Raw genomic sequence first — 23,961 nt, forward strand, 5'->3', positions numbered from 1 at the left:
CTTCTAAAGTTCCTTTGGTTTACAAGCAGCGTGAAAGTTTAAATCACTGATTTATATCTGTGTATATAAAATTCTAAACTTGAGAAAGAAAAGATGCCATGACGCATGTTTATTTGCATTTCTAAAACTAACTCCATTTTCTTTGTTACATTGTTGGTCATGGAGCTATAAAGGATTGAAGGTATTCTTGATTTTAGATGCAGACATTTTGATTATGTAAGTTTTCCAGTGTTACTGTGTTCTTAGATGCCTCTTATTGTATTTATTTTTTTAAATTAAATATAGATTACTAGATCCTGTAATTAACTGTCCTAGTTGGCTCGTCATAGTAATAACCATTTATTTGTTGACACGTGCTTTGTCGAAGTCATCACAAGCCCTAGAGTAGGTGGAATTCTTACCCTGACACAGGAAAGCATGCATCCTTGTAGGTGCTTTACCGGAGTAAAACCGGGTCCTGCAGAGTCAGGACAGGAGCTAAATGAAATGATGTGCCTTGTTGATGAGATGAATGGTAGTCATGGTGTTTCATAGAGGTCAGAGTTACCCAGTGGAGAAAGAAAGTCCGGAATAAAAGTCAAAGGTCAGACATGGTGAAATATCCAAGAACATAGGACGCCAACTTTATTAATACTTGGTCACTATAGCAGGAGTACAATAACAATAGAGCACCAGCTGTACGGGATAGCAGTTTGTATGAATTCCCTATGCATGAGGAACGCAGCATCAGCCTCCAAAAAACGTTGTAGTGTCACAGTGGCAGAGCATTGACATTCACAGATGTTTTGCAGCTTGCGTGGTGGTGATACTCTGCTGCCTGTGAAAAGCTGAAGACCTGTGGTAAGACATCTGCGGAATCTAGATAAGCAAGTCCTCCGCACCTGTGGCTTGCAGCTGCAATGTAGTCTTTGATTTGATTGATAAAGGGTTCAAAACTTAGCTTTTCAGACATAAGCCTGTTAGAATACTTGTGCAATTGTATCACACACACTTTTACAACCACATTCAAATTCTAGCAATATTTACAAGCAGTATTATTTACTAAATTAGAAAATGTAAGAGCAAAAAACAGGGTGCAAGAGAGTACTGAGAACGGACAACCGCTCATATAGCCTGCCCTCTGGTGGGTCCCCGCTCAGATTCCAAGCTGGTTTTAGCCCATATTGTGCCATTACAAAAAGAACCAAGCCATTTGCATACCAGACTGATCCCACACAAAAGGGCAGTCCAGAACCGAAATGAAGGCCGGCTCTCTGCATGAGAGATACAGTAACCCTAGACAATTGTTTCAACCTTGTTAGGTATCGACAGTGAGGTATAGCTGATATCTCTCTAAGCACTGTGAGCAAGGGGTCCACATCTGGATTACCCTTTTAACTTAGGGAGAGTAATAAAACAAAGTGCTCTTTTGGGTGGAGTCAGTCTCATATATGCAAAGGACCTAGTTATATTTGTAATGGCACAAAATGAGCTAAAACCAGCGTTAGATCTGAGCGGGGACCCACAGAAGGGCAGGCTATTTGAGCTGTTGTCCGCTCTCCATATTCTTTTGCACCCTTTTTTTTTTTTTGCTCTCCCTAGGAATTGTAAGAAACTGAACTGGGAATTGAACATTGTTATAACGTAAGGCACGAAAAATAAGAATGGGACAGCAAGCACTCACTCATACCAAACGGGAGTTTATTAGGCACCAGAAAAGAAAGAAACCACATGGGGAAAAGGTCAATTAAAAAAATATATTTATCTTTAAGGATCTCTGGGTCCTTAAACATATGTTTAACATATAAAACAAATGCAACAAAATGCGCCTGTCAGATATATTATTTGTTAAAGTGGAAAATTGTAAAAGAAAAAAAAGTCTGAGAGACACAGTCCAGATGTTTCACTTTCTACTAAGCGATCTATCTTCTTATGGGACTTGAATATTTTATGGGTACATTTATAGAGACAGAAAGAAAAGATCGAATGGTGCAGTATATTGCAATAATTGGAGGACACACAACAAAAATGTGTGAATGTCACTCACATATGGAGCTTCAAAGCAACTACAGACTCAATAGCATGCAGTGGTATAATTCCCACTTATTAATACACAAGTTTCATGCGTTACTTTGGTGGTATTTAGTGATAGATCTATAGTAATACACAAAGGAGAGAAAAAAAGTACAATACTGTGATATTGGAACTTTGAAGTGAAAAAGAAATAGATGGAAGATGCACTCACAAGTGGAGAGCTTACGTCACAAACTCAATGGTTCACACATAAGGTGGTATCTCCACCTTATCGTTGTAAATTTGTCACACAATATAGTGTAATCTGGTATAATGAGTAAACAAAGAATATTAGAATCGCACTCACATATGTGAGAGCAACCGAACCGCTCAGTGTTTTCAGCGCAGGTGGAAGAGTCCCCCAAAACAATCAGATGTTCATGAGTTTCCAGCAGGATACTTTGCAAAGTGACAGGAAAACATGATTGTGGTCACGTGACCAAGTGGAAAATCTAATAAACTGTATACTGAGAAAATGTGGAATAAATACGCAGTACTGGAGACCATATCTTCAGAAGGATATTGATAAACTGGTTCATGGATTGCAGGATCAAACTTACCAGGAAAGATTAAATGAACTTAACATGTATAGCTTGGAGGAAAGACGAGACAGGGGGGATATGATAGAAACATTTAAATACATAAAGGGAATCAACACAGTAAAGAAGGAGACTATATTTAAAAGAAGAAAAACTACCACAACAAGAGGACATAGTCTTAAATTAGAGGGGCAAATGTTTAAAAATAATTTAAGGAAGTATTTTACAGACAGGGTAGTGGACGCATGGAATAGCCTTACAGCTGACGTGGTAGAGGTTAACACAGTGAAAAAGTTTAAGCATGCGTGGGATAGGCATAAGGCTATCCTAACTATAAGATAAGACCAGGGAATAATGAAAGTATTTAAAAAACTGGGCAGACTAGATGGGCCGAATGGTTCTTATCTGCCGTCACATTCTATGTTTCTATGATTCTATTCCTTAATAGGATAATGCTGTTTTATGAAGCTTTCACTGTGCTGGTGCAGTCAAAAGAGGGGATAAAATGCATAATTTAAAGAAGAATCGGCTTCATGTGACATGGATTGGAATTGTGCATCATGTGACTTTTAAAATCACTATACAGACACTCCTCACTTACCGACCGGGTTCCGTTCCTTACGCCTGGGCGTAGTGGCTGAGTTGCTGCTGTTCCTAAACGCTTCCACTTTCCAATAAAATCACTTACAGTTTACTGTGGAATATCTAGCAGGGATGAATTTTCACAAAGTGACTTATTGTAAAGAAGGCATCCTATTACAGTACCACAGTTGAATTCACTGAGCTCTTCAGAAAGACCCATTTTTTCCACAAATGTTTGTAAATGCAGACTGCATTGCTACATGCCTGATTTTATACACCTGTGGCAATGGGTCTGATTAAAACACCTGAGGGGGGGTCATAAATAGCAGAAGATGTGCCTGAAAGACAAAGGTGCAGGTTGGCTGAGAATAGCCATAGAAAGTTAAAAAGGGGAGAGTCAATAACCTACTGGAATAATACGGTAATAAGGCAAATAAGTATTATCTAATCAGTCTATTAAAACAACTGTGATCAAGTTTTTGTAATCCGTTCACATAATGATTTTATATACAGGACAGTAGCCTTCAAGCTATTATAATGTGGAATGTTTAGTTTATTTAATTTGTAATTTGCCCTCCTTACTGCATCACACTTCCTACTGTATCCTTATGGTATGGCTATTTTTGCATCCCATGGAGAACACAAATGCCTAAGAAGCATGATTTTCCAGTTCATAATTAGCATGTCTGCTTCTTTCCATGACATCACTAGTAAAACAGTGTGAACACTATAGAAAGTCACAGATGGCTCTCCTGTCTGGCTGTCCGCCTGTCTGGATTTTACTATTTTGGAGTATTTGCTCTTGAAATAGCTTTAGTGTATTTACTGTAATGAAACGGAGAATGAGAAAGATCACTAATTAGTTAAGGGTTATGTATTGTGGTATGTGAAGCACTTTGTGAGGCTGATCTCTTACATTCAATAGTTTACATTAACCTCTTAGGGACCTAAGGGACTTTTGTTAATCACCCAAACATTGGCAGGATTATGTGTGTGCACATAAATGGTTAATTATTGAAACCTTTATTGGTTTCTTAAGGGGTTAGGTCTGAGGATAACTGGCACTGTTGTGAACTACAGAGGGTTAACAGGGTGTGGGAAGAATGCATGTAGCGTTAATTATGTTCTGGTTGTAGTGTTTTTATGCAGACCCTATAAAACTCATGATTCTTTGATGGGGAAATCCTGGCCTGGGTGACCAACTGCAAGTGCATCTTTCCCCATAGACCCTTCTCATGCACACCTGTACAATTTACGCACGTTTTACTGTGGAGCAGTAGATAGCACCATCTATCCGTGAAACCCATGATCCAGGCAGCAATGGCGTGCGTGCCTGCTAAATTTTTTATGCTTGTCACTCGAGTCCCCTGCACTTTATAGAGCAGGTAGATGTGCGTTATCAGAGAATACCTTTAGATCAGGCCTGTCCAACCTGCGGCCCCCCAGATGTTGCTGAACTACAACTCCCATGATTCTTTCAATTAAATAGATAGCCAGGGAATCATGGGAGTTGTAGTTCAGCAACATCTGGGGGGCTGCGGGTTGGACAGCCCTGCTTTAGATTGAGGAAGCGCTTCTCTGTTAGAGAGCTCCCCTTTCTCATGGTAACCCCCTGTTTTCTCATAGGAATTGGATCCCATCCCTTGAGCAATGTGCTCAACATAGACCTGGAATCCTGAAATCCACTGTGTTGTCCACTAAACGAGATGCCTTGTCCCTTCGCTACGACTGTTTGCATATAAGGTTGAGAGATCTATTTAGTACTCCATTCATTGGTTGGCTGATGGTTGTGTGATTCCACTGAAGACGCACAGGCTGCTCACGGAGTAGGCTTTGGAGGTCCCTGGAAACACAGAGAAGTATCGTAGGTAGTAGCAGATTTAGGTCTGGATCCAAATTTAAGGACAAGGTACCCTGATCCTGTTCCACTCCTCCATGTCTTGGTCCTGATGTTCAATGTCTTGGTGCCTTTTACTGCCAGGAGCTTCACCACAATTGTACTTTTGCCCATAGCCAATAGTTGACCAAACAAACACTTTGAGAACAGATCATAGGTGATCTTAGATAGAGACTTCTATTGCGTGACTTATGAGAAGATGTCTGCCTAATGCATAAGATGATTTGGTGAGGACGAAGTATAAACTACTTTCTCTTATATCTTTCACAGCTGCCCTGCCTCCGCATGCCACAGTGACATTCTATCTCTATCTCTATCATTCTATCTCTAGAAGGCACTATGGTACAAAGCACATCATAAACCAATACTTTACTGAGAGTGAACTTTGTGTGCACGACTGAGTTAAATCAAAGTGATTTATAAAATGTATGAATGTCCAAAATTCATCTAGGTCACAGGTTCTGTTTGATCTACATGGGGTCATTGAAAGGGTTAAGAGAGAAGACACATTTGTTGAATTTATTTTGGGAGCAATGACCCTTCCAATAATTACTGTGATACACAAGAATGAGAGCAATGTGGTTTTGGACTTAAACAGAGCATGCCTTTCCGCTAGTATTGTTTTGATATGGACTCTCAGACTTCAGGAGACATGTGAAAGGCAATGCTCGGGGGCCCTGGGCAGATTTATTCTGTATCATCCAGATTCTATAGGGATTTATAAAGCTTGAGCACAATGAGCCCTGAATAATATAAATATTCCTGTGCACCAACATACTGAAAGCAATAAAAGCCACATAAGGTACAATAGTGGGTACTGGATTAATGTAGGGTTGGGGAGCTGTTTATCAGGATAGACGCTGAGCGGTGTTTGTCGTATAAGTAAGCATATCCCACATGTCATTGCTCCCTTTTATACGTCACTTTTCCAAGTCTAACTGACATCCAGCAGTACATGTTCTTAATAACAATTCTTTTGCTCAGAAATGCCATGGGTATTATGGGATATATTTCTTGATGCAGAATTCTGACAGTTCAGTGTAGTGCTAGTCTGTTCTTTTGGGTTCCATTCCTTTCCCATCATCTTTGTGGCTATTGGTCTAGTGCTCCATACTTACTAGACACAGAACATGGTCTGTTTAGTTTAATTTTTAGCCTGCCGTTTGACTTTAGTTGATTTGTTTAGTCCTAAACATGCTTGTTAGCAATGATAACTTTCTCTTGGAAAGAATTTGAGTGACAAAACAAATATTTAAATTTAAAGGGACACTATAGTCACCGGTACAACTATAGCTTAATATAGCTGTTCTGATAAGTATAATCAGTCCCTGCAGGCTTTTTGTTGTAAACACTGTCCTTTCAAGGTAAAGGTGGTGTTTACATTACAGCATAGTGATAACTCCAGTGGCCACTCTTCAGATGTCTACTAGAGGATCTTCCTGGGCCAGTGCTGCAGTGTGCGCCAGCAGGAATAAAGGTAAGATTTTACTATATTTATGGGGGGCAGATAGTATTTTTAACATTATAGGGTCAGAAATACATGTTTGTGTTCCTGACCCCTTCCGCTAGGTGTGACTTTGCACTGAGGGACCTCGGCGCTGGAATCAGGTAAGTGAATGAAACATTTATTTTATTTTTTAACCCTTTCATGAACCGTGGGGTGCAGCAGGTGCAAAGGTTCACTTTAGTGTTAGGAATATATCTTTGTATTCCGAACACTAAAGTGCTCCTTTAACTATATTACATTAAGTAGCCTAATGACAGGCATGTTTGTCCTTTATCACAGCTAAGGCCGAATGTCACTGGAAAGTTATTTACCATATGCAGAGTATATCTTAATGCCTTCCAGAAAGAACAACACATGCTTTCTGGGCTGCCTAAGATGTGTGTCAGGAGTATGATTGCCCCCAACACAAAAGTTAATTACACTCTTGATGTGCATTATTTCAAGCTGAAACACTGCAAATCTCCTATCATCAAAACCACTAGTAAAAGCAGAAGTGGTCGTGGTGGTTTGAGTAACACTTTAAATCTAATAAACTTTTCAAACGGAGAAGTGAAAATTTTTATGAGTTGACCTTTTAAGGGCACCTAGATTTACATGATTAATGAGCAAGTTGTGTTTAAAGGACGTCATCAGTTTGGTGTTTATTGCTGGATTGTCCAGCTTATTTGGCTTTGGCTCTTAAGCTTGTAAGAAAAATAAGAGTCCTACATGTAAACCTTAGTTCTTTGAAATTCCAATGCAGACAACATACAATTAACATAAAGATTCTAACTCTAAGGTAAAACTTTAAAGAATAGCTTGCTCAGACAGCATTGGTCCTGGATGGGTTAAGATATGATCTTAACCCATCAAAGCAGTCTGCTCATTTTATTAATTGTAATGCACATTTCAGACTCTACATAATATGATTTTCTTCTCAGTGGGAAGCTGCTTTGGCTACAGCAACCATCAGTAACTTTAAATCTTCCATTTAATATCCAAGTTATTGATTTGTTTCCTCGATATAAGGACCCAAACAATATGGACTAGTAAGATTCGTGTTTTCAGAGATTGCTTCATCCTCTGTTCCTCAGCTACACAATGTGCCTATAAACAAGCCGTGCTTATTGCAGCATCAGGCCTGTGGTTTTTAGCCGAGTCAGACAAGGCTGACTTGTGTTTGTCTTCTACAAGCGTTCTCCGGCTATTCAGACGATTGGGGAAGTGTATGTTTTGGCTATTCTCTTCTAAAGGTGCTGCCATGTGCTCATTACTTGGCTGCCTCTCTCCTATTGCATTTCACCCAGTGCCTGAATTAGTCAGGGTGGAGTTGTTATTTAATATTGCACGTGATTTAACAAATGTTCTAGCAAAGCTCTAGCAGGATTATGATCAGACGGCATCTTCTGGCAAAGACGTTAACGGTGTCACTGCTGGTTTCTGAGGCTGATATTACATGCGTTTCTAGTCAAAGATTTTCATACATTGCTGTAAATCCACATAGTTTTAGATTCGCTTTATGTAACCGAGTACAATTACAGTGGATTCCTGCCTGTGTCACTACATCTATTGAACTACAACTCCCATGAGGCATAGTTTGGCAGTAGGTTTTTGAAGATCTAGTTAAACAGCAATTGCGTAGCAGCAAGTTGATGTAGCGTGTTCTTCATCTGATACTAACAGGGTGGGTAGCATATGATTAGATTGTGAAATGGCTATGCTAAAATATGCATATGGAGATGTAAATTGTACCTGACTGTTACTTTGCAGATTTTATTTTTAAATTAATCTATATTTGTCCTTCTTTTTCCCCTTGTTTGTTTGTTTTTTATTTTAATTGCCTTAGTTATTTTTTTTTTTATTTATTTTTTTTAAGTTTTATAATTCTTTATTTTTATCGTGCATAGTTAAAACAGGGTACATTTATGCCGGCCAGTGCCACAACAGCATTCTGCCAGGATTTACACGTACATATAAAGACTGAATGCGGCATGAATAGATAGTGCACATTTTGTTTTTTTTAAGACTAATCAAGCTTGGAAAACAGGCATATAAAATAGACTTATATTACTGGCTAACAGTACAGGCTTAGAAACAGGCTGGTATAGCAGGCTTGTAAAACAGGCTGATAAAACAGGCTTAGATGATTTATCTGATTTATCTAGGGCAGTGCAAGTTATTAAAGTTATGCATATAAACTGGATGAGTCCATCATTTCGCTTGTTGGGAGTGTGAGTGTGTCGGTTTCCTTGCTGCTGCCCATTCTTCAATGGGAGCTAGTTGGAGCGCAGGAGTGTCTGTCCCGGCTGAGTCAGCAGTGTCGCGTGGTGGGGGGGTCGGGATGCAGGCTCCGGCTGTCGCCGCGAAGTCCGGGATTCCAGCACGTTTGAGTATCGGTAAGTGTAGGTGCGGTTGTGCTAGGGAGCCCCTTTGCCTCACCTCCGTCCGTCTGATAGTTTCAGGCAGCTGAGCCTACTTAGTTTCCGACTTTGCCGCCATTTCAGTTTGCCCGCCATTGTCGCCATTTTGGAGATGGAGGGTCTTCCTCGTTGCAGGCGCCTGGGGTTGCGGGAACAGTCTCCTGGGACCGGGATGACCCCCACCGGTCCAAAGGGGGGGGATACGGGGCCCCTACCACGTGGCAGCAGAGATCCGAGAGGAAACCGCATGGCAGGATAGCGAGGTGGCGGCCGTCCACCTCACTCACCGCCCGGGTAGGCCCCAGATATGGCGGTGCCGACGTGCCTTTTCCGAGGGCAAATCGCTTGTAGGCAGGTTGGCATCAGCACCAGCCCCTCTTTGCCCGCAGGACCGTTGCTTCCAGACTGCAGATAAGTGGTTTTACAATCCTTAAGGTCGTTTTACTGCAGGAGCTCGTCTTGTGTGCGACCTCACAGCATGGCGGTCGGGCCCCGCCCCTGCCTTAGTTATTTTAACTTTACATAAAATAAAGTAGGGACCACTTTACCCTGTAGGCAGCATGATGTTTGGCAATACAAATACTTCAATACACACCACTCATTACAGTAAGTTTTATTGCTGTAGAGCATTCCGATACTCACTATAGAGAGTTCCATTGCTGTGGAGCACTAAGATGCACACCACTAACTACAGTGAGTTTTATTGCTGTGGAGCACTAAGATGCACACCAATAACTACAGTGAGTTTTATTGCTGTGGAACATTCCGATACACACCACTTACTACTGTGAGGTGTATTGCTGTGTAGCTGTCTGATGCACACCACTTATTACTGTGAGGTGTATTGCTGTGCAGCTCTCTAATGCACACCACTAATTACTGTGAGGTGTATTGCTGTGCAGCTCTCTGATTCACACCACTAATTACTGTGAGGGGTATTGCTGTGCAGCTCTCGGATGCACACCACTAATTACTGTGAGGGGTATTGCCATGCAGCTCTCTAATGCACACCACTAATTACTGTGAGGTGTATTGCTGTGCAGCTCTCTAATGCACACCACTAATTACTGTGAGGTGTATTGCCATGCAGCTCTCTGATTCACACCACTAATTACTGTGAGGGGTATTGCTGTGCAGCTCTCGGGTGCACACCACTAATTACTGTGAGTTGTATTGCTGTGCAGCTCTCTAATGCACACCACTAATTACTGTGAGGTGTATTGCCATGCAGCGCTCTGATGCACACCACTAATTACTGTGAGTTGTATTGCTGTGCAGCTCTCTAATGCACACCACTAATTACTGTGAGGTGTATTGCCATGCAGCTCTCGGATGCACACCACTAATTACTGTGAGGGGTATTGCTGTGCAGCTCTCGGGTGCACACCACTAATTACTGTGAGGTGTATTGCCATGCAGCACTCTGATGCACACCGCTAATTACTGTGAGGTGTATTGCCATGCAGCTCTCTGATGCACACCACTAATTACTGTGAGGGGTATTGCTGTGCAGCTCTCGGGTGCACACCACTAATTACTGTGAGGGGTATTGCCATGCAGCTCTCTAATGCACACCACTAATTACTGTGAGGTGTATTGCTGTGCAGCTCTCTAATGCACACCACTAATTACTGTGAGGTGTATTGCCATGCAGCTCTCTGATTCACACCACTAATTACTGTGAGGGGTATTGCTGTGCAGCTCTCGGGTGCACACCACTAATTACTGTGAGTTGTATTGCTGTGCAGCTCTCTAATGCACACCACTAATTACTGTGAGGTGTATTGCCATGCAGCGCTCTGATGCACACCACTAATTACTGTGAGTTGTATTGCTGTGCAGCTCTCTAATGCACACCACTAATTACTGTGAGGTGTATTGCCATGCAGCTCTCGGATGCACACCACTAATTACTGTGAGGGGTATTGCTGTGCAGCTCTCGGGTGCACACCACTAATTACTGTGAGGTGTATTGCCATGCAGCACTCTGATGCACACCGCTAATTACTGTGAGGTGTATTGCCATGCAGCTCTCTGATGCACACCACTAATTACTGTGAGGGGTATTGCTGTGCAGCTCTCGGGTGCACACCACTAATTACTGTGAGGGGTATTGCCATGCAGCTCTCTAATGCACACCACTAATTACTGTGAGGTGTATTGCCATGCAGCTCTCGGATGCACACCACTAATTACTGTGAGGTGTATTGCCATGCAGCTCTCTGATGCACACCACTAATTACTGTGAGGGGTATTGCTGTGCAGCTCTCGGGTGCACACCACTAATTACTGTGAGGGGTATTGCCATGCAGCTCTCTGATGCACACCACTAATTACTGTGAGGGGTATTGCTGTGCAGCTCTCGGGTGCACACCACTAATTACTGTGAGGGGTATTGCCATGCAGCTCTCTGATGCACACCACTAATTACTGTGAGGGGTATTGCTGTGCAGCTCTCGGGTGCACACCACTAATTACTGTGAGTTGTATTGCTGTGCAGCTCTCTAATGCACACCACTAATTACTGTGAGGTGTATTGCTGTGCAGCTCTCTAATGCACACCACTAACTAATGTGAGGTGTATTGCCATGCAGCTCTCGGATGCACACCACTAATTACTGTGAGGTGTATTGCTGTGCAGCTCTCTGATGCATACCACTAATTACTGTGAGGGGTATTGCTGTGCAGCTCTCGGGTGAACACCACTAATTACTGTGAGGGGTATTGCCATGCAGCTCTCTGATGCACACCACTAATTATTGTGAGGGGTATTGCTGTGCAGCTCTCGGGTGCACACCACTAATTACTGTGAGGGCTATTGCAGGGATTAACCGCAGAAACTCTCAAAATAATGTACCTTTAAACTACAGTAAATGTGTTTCAGAAATAAAGTGTTTTGTTCTCTATCTAAATAAATTTCTCACTTCTATGCCCTTAGCCTCGCCACCTGTATCAAATTCACCCTGACCCTATTTTAAGTGTTGGGATATATGGCAAAGTGTTGGGATATATGCCACGTGTACAGCATTGTGATACTGTTTATAATGTGTGTAGTGTGTGTGTGCCACTCTGAGAATACACAGATAAGCATGCACATGTCCAGCCAGTCGATTGTAAGGTCAGTGTTACAGGACATTCTCATAACAGCACTGGACAGGAAACCTGCTTAATTGTAGATATATGTATTTTTTCTGTTTTTTTTCCAGGAATATTTAATAACTTGCTGAGTGATCATTAAAGTATTACTCAGTGTCTGAGAAAACAGACAGCTGGCATTCCTCATGAAAAACCTCTTCCATACATAATATTGTGCAATAGCAGATCCTCCTGCCTCTCGGATATCTGGATTGGGAAGAGATACATGTTAAACAATAACACTGTAGAGCAGTGCTTCCCAAACATTTTAGGTTCAAGACTCCCTTAATATTTCAGTATTTTTCCAAGATATCCCAAGACAACATTTCTAGGTTGTATATCTGTACAGCGCTGCGGCATTTACTGTACATTGTATGTACAGTGTTGGTGTTTGAAGGGATGCTTGTATACATTTATTGTGTTTTAATACAGGGGTGTGTTTGTATGTAATGTTTGCTTTTGATAGCAGGGGTGTGTCTGAATGTAATGTTTACTTTTAACCCCTTAAGGACACATGACATGTGTGACATGTCATGATTCCAGAAGTTTGGTCCTTAAGGTGTCAAATGTGGATGTACATTTGTGTGAAGTATTTTTGTTTGAGTGAAGGGATGTGTTTGTATAGGTTTTTTTGATAGTTGTGCTGGTGTTTGACTGCTTGGATGTATGCACATACATATAGATACACACCGACACATACACACACATAGATACACACCGACATACACACACAAACATTGATAAATGAAACAGATGCACACACTAAAATAAACACACACCCTGACAAAGATGTGTGCACACACACACACACACTGACACACTCATACAAACACACACATACATACTCACACACACTCATACACTCACATACATACATACATACAAACACTCATACACATACACACACACAAGTGACGGTGGCTTGGAGTCCTGGTCCTCCTGCTGCTGCTGGTGGGAGTGAAGGGGTCTGGAGCTCTTCGTGCTCCACTCCCCACACGCTGTGGCTGCTCCCTCTCCTTCCCGCGCTGGGAGGAAGTGACAGGTTGTTACTTCCTCCCAGCCGGCCGACATTACAGGTGCCCGATCGCGATCCTTGACCGGGTCCCTGTTGAACAGTAATGTTTCCCCAGTGCTATAATCATAGCACCGGGGAAACATTCCGCGGCACACAGTTTGGGAACCGCTGCTGTAGAAGAATCCTAGTTACTATGTCCCCATTAGTGACCGGAATGCATAATAAAATGGAATGCTCTCTCTTACTCTCTGATTATATGCAAATGGTTTACTGGATTAATTCATGTATAATATACAATTCCGATTATAGTACAGCAGTATTATTTTAGAATATTAATTTTCTGTAAAATCTTTGCAACAAATACATACATTCGGAGATTAGAAGAATGTAGAGCGTTTTGTCTAACCTGTTGTTCGAGCTCTGTCCCTCAAAGGGTTAATTCTGAATTCTCTGCAGTCCTCAGATCCATACAATCTTCTCATCTCTCTCACCCTTCAAAATACATCTAGAACCTGTGTTTTAGCGTTCACAGTACAAGGTGTTGGACCTTTCCCTAATACAAACCAGCTGTACCACTAGTGCTGGCCAGGAAGAATTCTGCTGTGTCTCTTAAATAGGTTCAGGGTTCTGGCAACTAGTGAAACATAGACATCATTTAAAGGGGAACTGTCATTTTCCAGGATTTTTAATATTATGTTTACTTATTACATTTAACAAATATGCGTTGATGAACTCTGAAAGCTAAATGTAGAAACCCACTGTACAGTATTTACCTCAGTTCTAGAAATGAGTGCCTGTATCTTAGCTCCCTCAATCATTATTGAAAGCTTTTCCCTTTCCTCGAGGCGGTAAGATTTATCAAAGTGATCTAAAAAGTGATGCAAAAATTAAAAAAAAGGGAAGAGTCAACAATAGAATCATTCTGCTGGTTTCCATGGTGATTGCCCCACTCTTAGTACCACTTTTACACACAGAACACTGATAATTCTCCCACAATATTTGTTTCTCTTCCTCCAATGCATTGTGCACCCATTTTGGGCTTGCACGGTTCACCAACATTTTCCCCCATGAAATCAAGACAGCTGTGGCTGCAGTGCAGTATTCCAGTAATACACCCGATATGAAATAGTGATTAGAACAGGTGCGTCATATGCCACCACATTGACCATACAGAACAGTGCAGAGGTTCTTGCTTTGAATGCTTTTGTGCTGCTGAGAGCAGATGCATTGTCACCCTTTTTGAATTCCTCAAGAAGACTAGAAGAATATTTCGGGATAGCAGGAATACAAATCTTGATTGTAATATTGGATCTAGTATAGAATTATTTGCTTGGGTATGGTGTCAAAAGAAATCACAGGACCACTGAACCAGGTACACAGAAGTGGTTACAGCTTGTACCGGCAAGAACAACTACAACCAGAGGGAGGAAGACGGCGGTTACTGCTTCACTGCACTTCACTCCCCACGGTTTGGTGAGCAGACGGTGGACTTTACATTTGTTTTGCTGCTAAGCTTTTTTTTACCATACCAATAAAGTTGTTTTACCTGTTACCCGGGTCACCAGAGCATCTATTGGATCCCACGTACTCTAGGGACTGATCCTCCCTGGGCAACATAGCTTTGAGTGGGGCTAATACCACTCCTAATTTGTGAGTTTTATTCTTTCAGATGGTTCTTTTATAGAAGTCTTTTATGTGATTTTAATAACTTTATTGCAGTAGGAGTGTTTCTTTTGTCTCCCATTTGCAGAAATCATCAGTGCATATTTACAGGTTATAAGTTACTTCACATGTGTGTTTGTTATATATGTTTTTAATGTAGGATAATGTTCAGGACATCTACTTCCCATGATGCAGTTTGGTGTTTGTTTTTTTTGTCTCCAGATTTGCCCCCTAGGAACAATTAATTAACCATGAATGTTTAAAGTTTATGACATGAACATATTCACCAGCTGGCGTTCACTTTCGCTATTTTTATAATCTGTGTTTCTGAATTAATTTCTGTTTCTGGAAGTTACGCAATATATTTCCAAATGTGTATAACAAGTGCATTTAAAGCCACTTTATGCCTCTCGGTACTTGTGCGTTAATTTCTTGGTTTGTATTCATGAGCTGTATGATTGCCTGGCTAAAATATTCAAATTGCAGGAATGGGCCCCTTGGACATGTTGCCTCTTCTAAGAATTGTTTAAATGTCCTACTTCATTACAAGGTCTGTCCCATTGAAACTCTAATTGCTGTGAATGCTGCCCAAACCCATGTTTACATCCATAATCTTGTTGTTTTGGCTACAACAGTGAACGATTTATTTTGTGTGTCTTTTTTTTTTTTTTTGTTAGCAGTCTCTGTCCGGGTTTAGCTTAACTAACATGAGTTATTATTATTGGAATTTATATTGCGCCAGCTTATTCCGCAGCGCTTTACAATACAATAAAAAGGGGAATTTACCAAATGAGACAATAACAAAATGTAACAGGAACAATAGGTAGTTGAACACCCTGCTCAAACGAGCTTACAGTCTAGAGGAGGTGGGGTATAAAAACACAATAGGAAGAGTATTGAGAGAAACAGCAAATAGACATGGTGGGAAAGTAGCAGAACTGGAGGTGAGAGTGGAGTGTGGCCCTTTAGGAGAGAGCAAGAGGAAGGTTTAAGAGATAGAAGTTACTCTTGGTGGCCATAAGCATTCCTGAAAAGTTTTGAGGAACTTCTTAAAGAACTGAAGACTAGGGAGGAGTCTGACAGAGGTAGGCAGGCTATTCCAAAGGAAAGGAGCAGCCTGTGAGAAGTCTTGCAGGCGTGAATGCAGTAAGGGTGCGAGCAGCAGATAGGAGAAGGTCACCAGTAGAGTGAAGAGACCCAGAGGGGGCATACCTATGAATCATTGAAGAAATGTAAGAGGGGCTAGAGTTGGTTAGACCTGTAGGTAACAGGAAGCCAGTGTAAGGGACGACAGAGGGGTGAGGTGTGAGAGGAGCGACAGGATAGAAACATCAGCCTGGCAGCAACATTCACCACAGATTGTAGGGGGGGGGGGGGGGGGCAGTACGGCTTCTGGGGAGACAAATTAGGAGAGAATTACAGTAATCGATGCAAGAAATTACTAGAGCATGAACAAGGTCCTTGGCAGCATCTTGTGTAAATAAGGGGCGTAAGCGGGCAATGTTTTTAAGTTGGAATCAACAGGTTTTACCAACAGACTAGACAGTAGGCGCAAAGGTAAGGCCAGGATCAAAAGTGACACCAAGACAGCAAGCTTGAAAGGATGGGGTGAGGCAGGTACCGTCAACCTACATGGAGAGTGAAGGAGGAGGATCAGTGTTACGAGGAGGAAAAATAAGAAACTCAGTTTTAGAGAGATTGAGTTTTAGAAAGCTTGAGGACATCCAATCAGAGATAGAAGAAAGGCAATTGGTGACATGTTGTAGGACAGCAGGGAAGCAGGTCAGGAGAAGAGAGATATATCTGTGTGTCATCCGCGTACAGGTGGTAGTGAAATCCAAATGAATTAATGAGTTTGCCAAGAGAGACAGTATAGACAGAGAACAGGGGACCAAGAACTGAGCCTTGATGGACTCCGACTGAGACAGGATGAGGAGAGGAGGTGCTTTTGGAAAAAGAGACACTAAAGGAGCATTGGGAGAGATAGGAGGAGAACCATAAAAGGGCTGTGTCACTGAGACCAAGAAATTGAAGAGTTAGGAGAAGGAGGCCATGATCAACAGTGTCAAAGGCAGCATAGAAACATAGAATGTGACGGCAGATAAGAACCATTCGGCCCATCTAGTCTGCCCAGTTTTCTAAATACTTTCATTAGTCCCTGGCCATATCTTATAGTTAGGATAGCCTTATGCCTATCCCACGCATTCTTAAACTCCTTTACTGTGTTAACCTCTACCTCTTCAGCTGGAAGGCTATTCCATGCATCCACTACCCTCTCAGTAAAGTAATACTTTCTGGTATTATTTTTAAACCTTTGCCCCTCTAATTTAAGACTATGTCCTCTTGTTGTGGTAGTTTTTCTTCTTTTAAATATAGTCTCCTCCTTTACTGTGTTGATTCCCTTTATGTATTTAAATGTTTCTATCATATCCCCCCGTCTCGTCTTTCCTCCAAGCTATACATGTTAAGATCCTTTAACCTTTCCTGGTAAGTTTTATCCTGTAATCCATGAACCAGTTTAGTAGCCCTTCTTTGAACTCTCTCTAAGGTATCAATATCCTTCTGAAGATATGGTCTCCAGTACTGTGTACAGTACTCCAAGTGAGGTCTCACCAGTGTTCTGTACAATGGCATGAGCACTAGAAGAATTGGTATGGAGTAGTGGCCTTTGGATTTGGCTGTGATTAGGTCATTTGTAACTTTAATAAGAGCAGTATTAGTAGAGTGGAGGGGGCGAAAGCCAGATTGAAGAGGATCGAGGAGGGAGTTTGAATTTAGGAAGTGAGTCAAACGAGTAGAGACAAGTCTTTCTACAAGCTTTGAGGAAAAAGGAAGTTGGAAGTGGAAGACTGGTCTAGGAATGGCTTTTTTAGGATGGGTACAACAGTAGCATGCTTAAGGGGAGCAGGGACAACAACAGGTGAAAGAGAGCAGTTTAGGATGTGTGTTAAGGATAGTACAAGACAAGGGGTGAGAGCTCTGATGAGGTGGAATGGTACTGGATCAAGCGGACAGGTGGTGAGAGGAGAGGAGAAGCGCAGCCACCTCCTGTTCAGTAGCTGGAGGGAAGTCTTGGAGGGAAGGGATGGTATGGCCCAAGTGAGGTTGAGATAGAGAGGGGAGAATTAATTCCTCAACTGTTTAATCTTGTCAGTAAAATAACGTGCAAAGCTATCAGCTGGAAGAGTAGTTTGTGGGGTGGCCACAGCAGGGTGAAGAGAGTTAAAAGTATTAAAGAGATGCCTAGGATTGCGGGAGCATGAACTAATGAGAAAAGAAAAGTAGGACTGTTTAGCAAGGGTAAGGGCTGCACTGTATTAGCGCAAGACAAATTTATAGTGTAGAAAGTCTGACAAGGTGCGAGACTTCCTCCAGCAGTGTTCACCTGAATGGGAGCATATCTGCAGGTAGCGGGTTGACTTAGTGTGCCACGGGGGGGATGCGCACCCTCTTTGAGGAGCGTGCTTGGAGTGGGACTGCAGCGTCTAGGGCAGAGGTGAGTGTAGCATTATATGAGGAGATAGCCAGAGAGGTACAGGAGAATGTAGGGATGGATGAGAGCATTTTTCTAATGTGTCTATGTAAATAGCATACACACTTGCTTAACTGTAACTACTAAATGTATCCTATGATTGTGAAAAATTGTCTGGACTGCAGTTTCATATAATAAAAAATGTCACATCAAACCTAAGACACATTTTCCTTAACACTGTGCTCTTTTGATATTCCCTGTTTTTTTATTATCTAACATATATATTACATGTATGTAGTTGTTACTACCTAGGAACACCTCCAGTGGCAGTCACTCGATGTGCTTCCTTGGTCAGTGCTGCACAACATGCAACACTGGCGTTCAGCGTCTCCACACTATGCATGGAGCCACTGGATGTTCCTCATAGAGATGCAATGATTCAGTGCATCTGTATGAGGAGATGCTGAATGGTGCAGCGCAGTGTTTTGCCGTGCATGCACAATAGCCTCCCAATGATTTCCCATGGGAAAGCATTGGATTGGCTGAGATCATCAAGTTGGCTTTTATGGAAACTAAAGAAGATATCTCAAAACTATCTTGATCCTCATGTTTTATCAACTGACTTCTCATAATATGTACAGATGTGAAAACCAATCTGTTTCAAATAAGCTCTGTTGTCACAAACTCCATAAATAAATGTTTTTCTTTTTTGTAAACCTGATCCTTTCTTCACTTCGTGGACAACTGGGGAGTTTTTCTATGGAGCAAAAACTTGATTTTAGAACAAAAAGATGCTCCCCATGACTTTTAGGGAAATATATTCCATGCCCCCATTTAAGTGATTGAAGAGATGGTGCATACCATCGCTTCAACCACTTCTTACACGGAATGAAACTGGTTTAGGTCAGACATTAGAAGCAGATAAGTGGTGCAGGATCTATATTAAGACCCAGATGTACCACAATGCACTTTGGTCAAAGAAATTGGTTAAAAATGTACACAACACTACCCTTTCATTTTTCCTCTGAGCAACATGGACTGTGGAGATGTTGGGACCTTTTTACAGTTTTGGTAAAAGTATAATACAAGTACGGATAATTTTTTTCAAGTTTTTTTTTACCAAATTAGTGCTAAAGTCTGGTAAATCTATTAAATGGAGCAAATAACAGTGGCAATTAATGGTACCTATCCCCCAATAATCCATTTATCTTTAACCAGGGGTCAAGTCCTGGGGAAAAAAGTGTGGGAACTCTCCCCCACCAAAAAAAAAAACACTTGTATGCATATATAAACGCGTGCACACACATGCACTCAGACACTCACAGACGCACACACATACTCAGACACTCACACAGTGGTGTATTTTAATTTTGTGCTGCCCTAGGCATGACTATACTGGAGCACCCCCTAATCTAAATTTACCACCCCTTCCTGTCAAGGGCGCACCGCTTCCTGATTAAGAACCCACCCCTTCCTCTTTAGACTCCACCTTTTCCTGCTCCTTTTAAAGAAATACTATAGTGCCAGGAAAACAAAGCTGTTTTCCTGGCACTATAATTCCCTGTAGTGCCCCCCCTCCCTCATTCGACACTGATGGGGTTAAAATCCTATGGGTATTTAGCAGATGCTGGATGTCCTCATGCACAGGGGTGAGGACGTCCAGCATCAGTTAGGCGACTTTTGGTCACCTAACCACCCGAAAGTCCCTCTAGTGTCTGATAGACAGCCACTAGAGGTGGAGTTACCCCTCAAGGTAATTATTGCAGTTTCTGAGAAACCGCAATAATTACACTTGCAGGTTTAAGGGGACTGGGACACTGCACCCAGACCACTTCAATGAGCTGAAATTGTCTGGGTGCCTATAGTGTCCCTCTAAGCACACTCTCTGACAGACACCCACACTGGCAGATACACACTGACAGTAACACACACACTACGTGACAAACACACAGACGTCACTGATTTGACACACACACACATTCACTGACACACACTCATTCATTGACAGAGAGACACACACAAACACACACTAATAGTCACACACACACACTAAATGACAAACAGACTCTCACTGATTTGACAGACACTTACAAACATACACTAACAGAAGCACATACAGGCAAACATGTGCATACACTAACAGAAGCACATACACTCATACGCACACACACATGCATACACTAACAGAAGCACATACAGGCAAACATGTGCATACACTAACAGAAGCACATACACTCATACGCACACACACATGCATACACTAACAGAAGCACATACACGCAAACATGCATACACTAACAGAAGCACATACACTCATACGCACACACACATGCATACACTAACAGAAGCACATACATGCAAACATGCATACACTAACAGAAGCACATACACTCACACACACGTACATATGATAACAGACGTAAATACACACATACACACACACACACACTGACACAAACACACACATACATACACCAACAGACATGAACTAACATACACACACATAGACTAACAGACATACACACACACACACACACAAACAGACATACACACACACACACACAAACAGACATACACACACACACGCACACACTAACAGACATACACACATACACAAACAGACATACACACACACACGCACACACTAACAGACATACACACATACACTAACAGACATACACACACACACACTAACAGACATACACACACAGATACATACACATACACTAACAGACATACACACAGACATACATACACATACACTAACAGACATACACACAGACATACATACACATACACTAACAGACATACACACAGGCATACATACACATACACTAACAGACATACACACAGGCATACATACACATACACTAACAGACATACACACAGGCATACATACACATACACTAACAGACATACACACAGGCATACATACACATACACTAACAGACATACACACAGACATACATACACATACACTAACAGACATACATACACTAACAGACATACATATATTCAAATTATTCAAATAAACATTGCCCACCCACCCAGCCTCCCTACCTTTCAGGAAAGCTGGCATGGATGGGTCCCTGGGGTCCAGTGAGGCTGGCATGGGGGGGCCACCTGATTGCCCCCCTCCTCCCCCCCGGCGGGCGGCTCTCTCCCTGTCACACGCGGCGAGGGAGCTGTGTCCTCTCTGCTCCCTCTCGCCGCGCGCCGTTTTCTGATGCAGGGAGCCGGAATATGACGTCATATTCCGGCTCCCGGCATCAGCAGACAACCCACGCGGCGAGAGGGAGCAGAGAGGACACAGCTCCCTCGCCGCGTGTGACAGGGAGAGAGCCGCCCGCCGGGGGTGAGGAGGGGGGGCAATCAGGTGCCCCCCCATGACAGGGGGAACAGAGGGCATTTGGGGGCGGCATTTTTTGCCGCCCCCTGAGTGCCTGCAGGGGGAACGGCGTTCCTGCTGTGAAAAAAGTGCAGGAACGCCGTTCCCACGCGTTCCTGCAGGACTCGAGCCCTGTCTTTAACCCTAGATAGGCAACCACCTCTTTCTTATCTCACGTTTGTCCCTATTCTCTGAGTTTCACTCCAACTCTTGTAATATTAAAGCAGCTTATATCCCTTTGCAGGTTTCCCCTTGTTTTGATATTATTTTAAACTGACCTTAATTTTTGTATGCAAAAGAAAAGGTAGGGACTATTGGCAATGGGTGGAGGTTAAGCAAAATCCCTTACAGTTTCTAAGTTTTTTGACCCACAATCCATCAGTCAAAGAATTTGGGACCACCATTTGTTCACAGAGCACCTGATGTCCAGCACATGGAACAAAAATAATTATAAAGAAAGGCAAGGGATATGGGTCAATAAAGAACTATATTCATTAAGATATAAGGGGCTTAAGGAAAATAAGGCTACAGTTTGCGCTTAATGCTAATAAGTGTACTTGTACATTTAATTAAGGGATATTACAGCAGAGCTGAGATACCCTAATTATGTTAAATACACTGTTGTAAAAGGGTGTACAATACCTGCAGTTAAGTGAAGAAGCAGGTGTTTTCCTACAGAAATTGATTTTTATTTACCTATGGCCTTGTGAAAATGCCCCTGACTGCTTTGTTCCAGAATATAATCAGAAAACATCATAAAAAGTATGCACGTTCAAATTGTTGAGGCAGACACAAATTGTGTATTTGATTGCCATTAGTACATTACTCTGTATTACATTCCAATTATGCTTCTCTTGAATAGGAACAAAATACGTTGTTGTTGTTGTTTTTGTTTCTAGCTACTCCCCAAATCAGTTCAAGGATCTATTGTTTTCATTTAAAAAATAATTTAAGAAAAATTTGAACCTTCATTTGGCAAATTTCCATGCTTGCGAGGGGGGTCAAATAGCTTAATACGCGTGGAGCTTGCCAAGATTTCTCATTGTGTTCTTTAAACAAGTAGGCACATGATTTCTATCCTAACTCAACCTGTGATCCTTTCACCATTGATTGGCATCAGTCAGCAAGTCATACAAGGACACAGGATGGATGCAATCCCTGTCTACTAACAATTTTTAATAAGTTCAGCATAATCAGAAAGAGGAACGCCTGTGCATTGCTCTCACAGACTATCTGGTTTTCAAGCCAAAAATATCCCAATTGGAAAATACTTGAATTTAGTTATTTTGGCTTAAAGGGAACTTATAGTCCAGAACATAAAATAATTATCTCCCTTATAGTGAAGTGATTATTAATGACCAGACCGTTTTTCAATTTTCTTACCGTTTGGGACCAGGGCTGTTTTTACATTTCTGCGGTGTTGTGCTTAGCTGTAATTTTCCTCTTACTCATTTACTGTACCCACATTATATTAAATACCGTCTTTCTTGCCATTAAATGGTCTTTCTAAAGATACTATTATTTTCATCATATCGTATAATTTACTATAATTTTTTTTATAAAATATGATGAAAAAAACACCTTTTCTAACTTTGACCCCCAAAATCTGTTACGCATCCACAACCGTCAAAAAACACCTGTGCTAAATAGTTTTTACATTTTGTCCTGAGTTTAGAAATACCCAATGTTAACATGTTCTTAGCTTCTTTTTGCAAGTTAAAGGGCAATAAGTACAAGTAGCACTTTGCTATTTCCAAACCTTTTTTTTTACCACTTAGGCAGTCGCCTAGGGAGCACGGGACCTGTGGCGCCAGATTTGAGTGACCGACAAGACGGAAGCGCACTCAATGCAGCCTGGCCTGGCAGTGCTGACCGCGGGACAGGAACTTCTGTTTCCTGTACCCGGCCGCCAGCGGACTGACAGGAAGTGCTCACTCTGTGAGCGTTCCCTTCAGTCCGCTGGCGCTGGTACCAGAAACAGAAGTTTCTGTACTGCGGTCCGCGCCGCCCGGCCACGCTACATAGGTAGGAGGCACAAAAGAAGAGGGAAGAGGGTAAAGGTCAACTCAAGAGGTTTAGGAGAGGGAGGACAACTAAGGCCACTAAAGGGGGGGGGGGAGAGGGTAAGTACCATGAAGGGGGAAGAACCACCAAAGGGGGGGGGGAGAGGAGGGAGGACCACTAAGGAAAGGGGGGGGAAAGAGGGTAAGGACCACTGAGTGGGGGAGAGGACCACTAAGGGGGTGTGGGTAGGAGGGGATGGTCCACTAAGGGGTTTGGGAGAAGGAGGACCACTAAGGGGAGAGGGTAAGG

The 23,961-nt window shown here is 42.1% G+C and overlaps 2 protein-coding genes across 2 annotated transcripts in view; one reads left to right on the top strand and one right to left on the bottom strand.

Moving 5' to 3' along the window:
- Positions 1-23,961, bottom strand: part of RMC1 (regulator of MON1-CCZ1) — a 359,458-nt gene that overhangs the window by 186,243 nt on the left and 149,254 nt on the right. The window lies entirely within an intron of this gene.
- The window catches only part of TMEM241 (transmembrane protein 241), a 101,333-nt gene that overhangs the window by 59,048 nt on the left and 18,324 nt on the right, over positions 1-23,961 (top strand). The gene's annotated exons all lie outside the window — the stretch shown is intronic.

This window comes from Pelobates fuscus, chromosome 4, assembly GCF_036172605.1.
Source record: "Pelobates fuscus isolate aPelFus1 chromosome 4, aPelFus1.pri, whole genome shotgun sequence".
NCBI classification, from domain to species: Eukaryota; Metazoa; Chordata; class Amphibia; order Anura; family Pelobatidae; genus Pelobates; species Pelobates fuscus.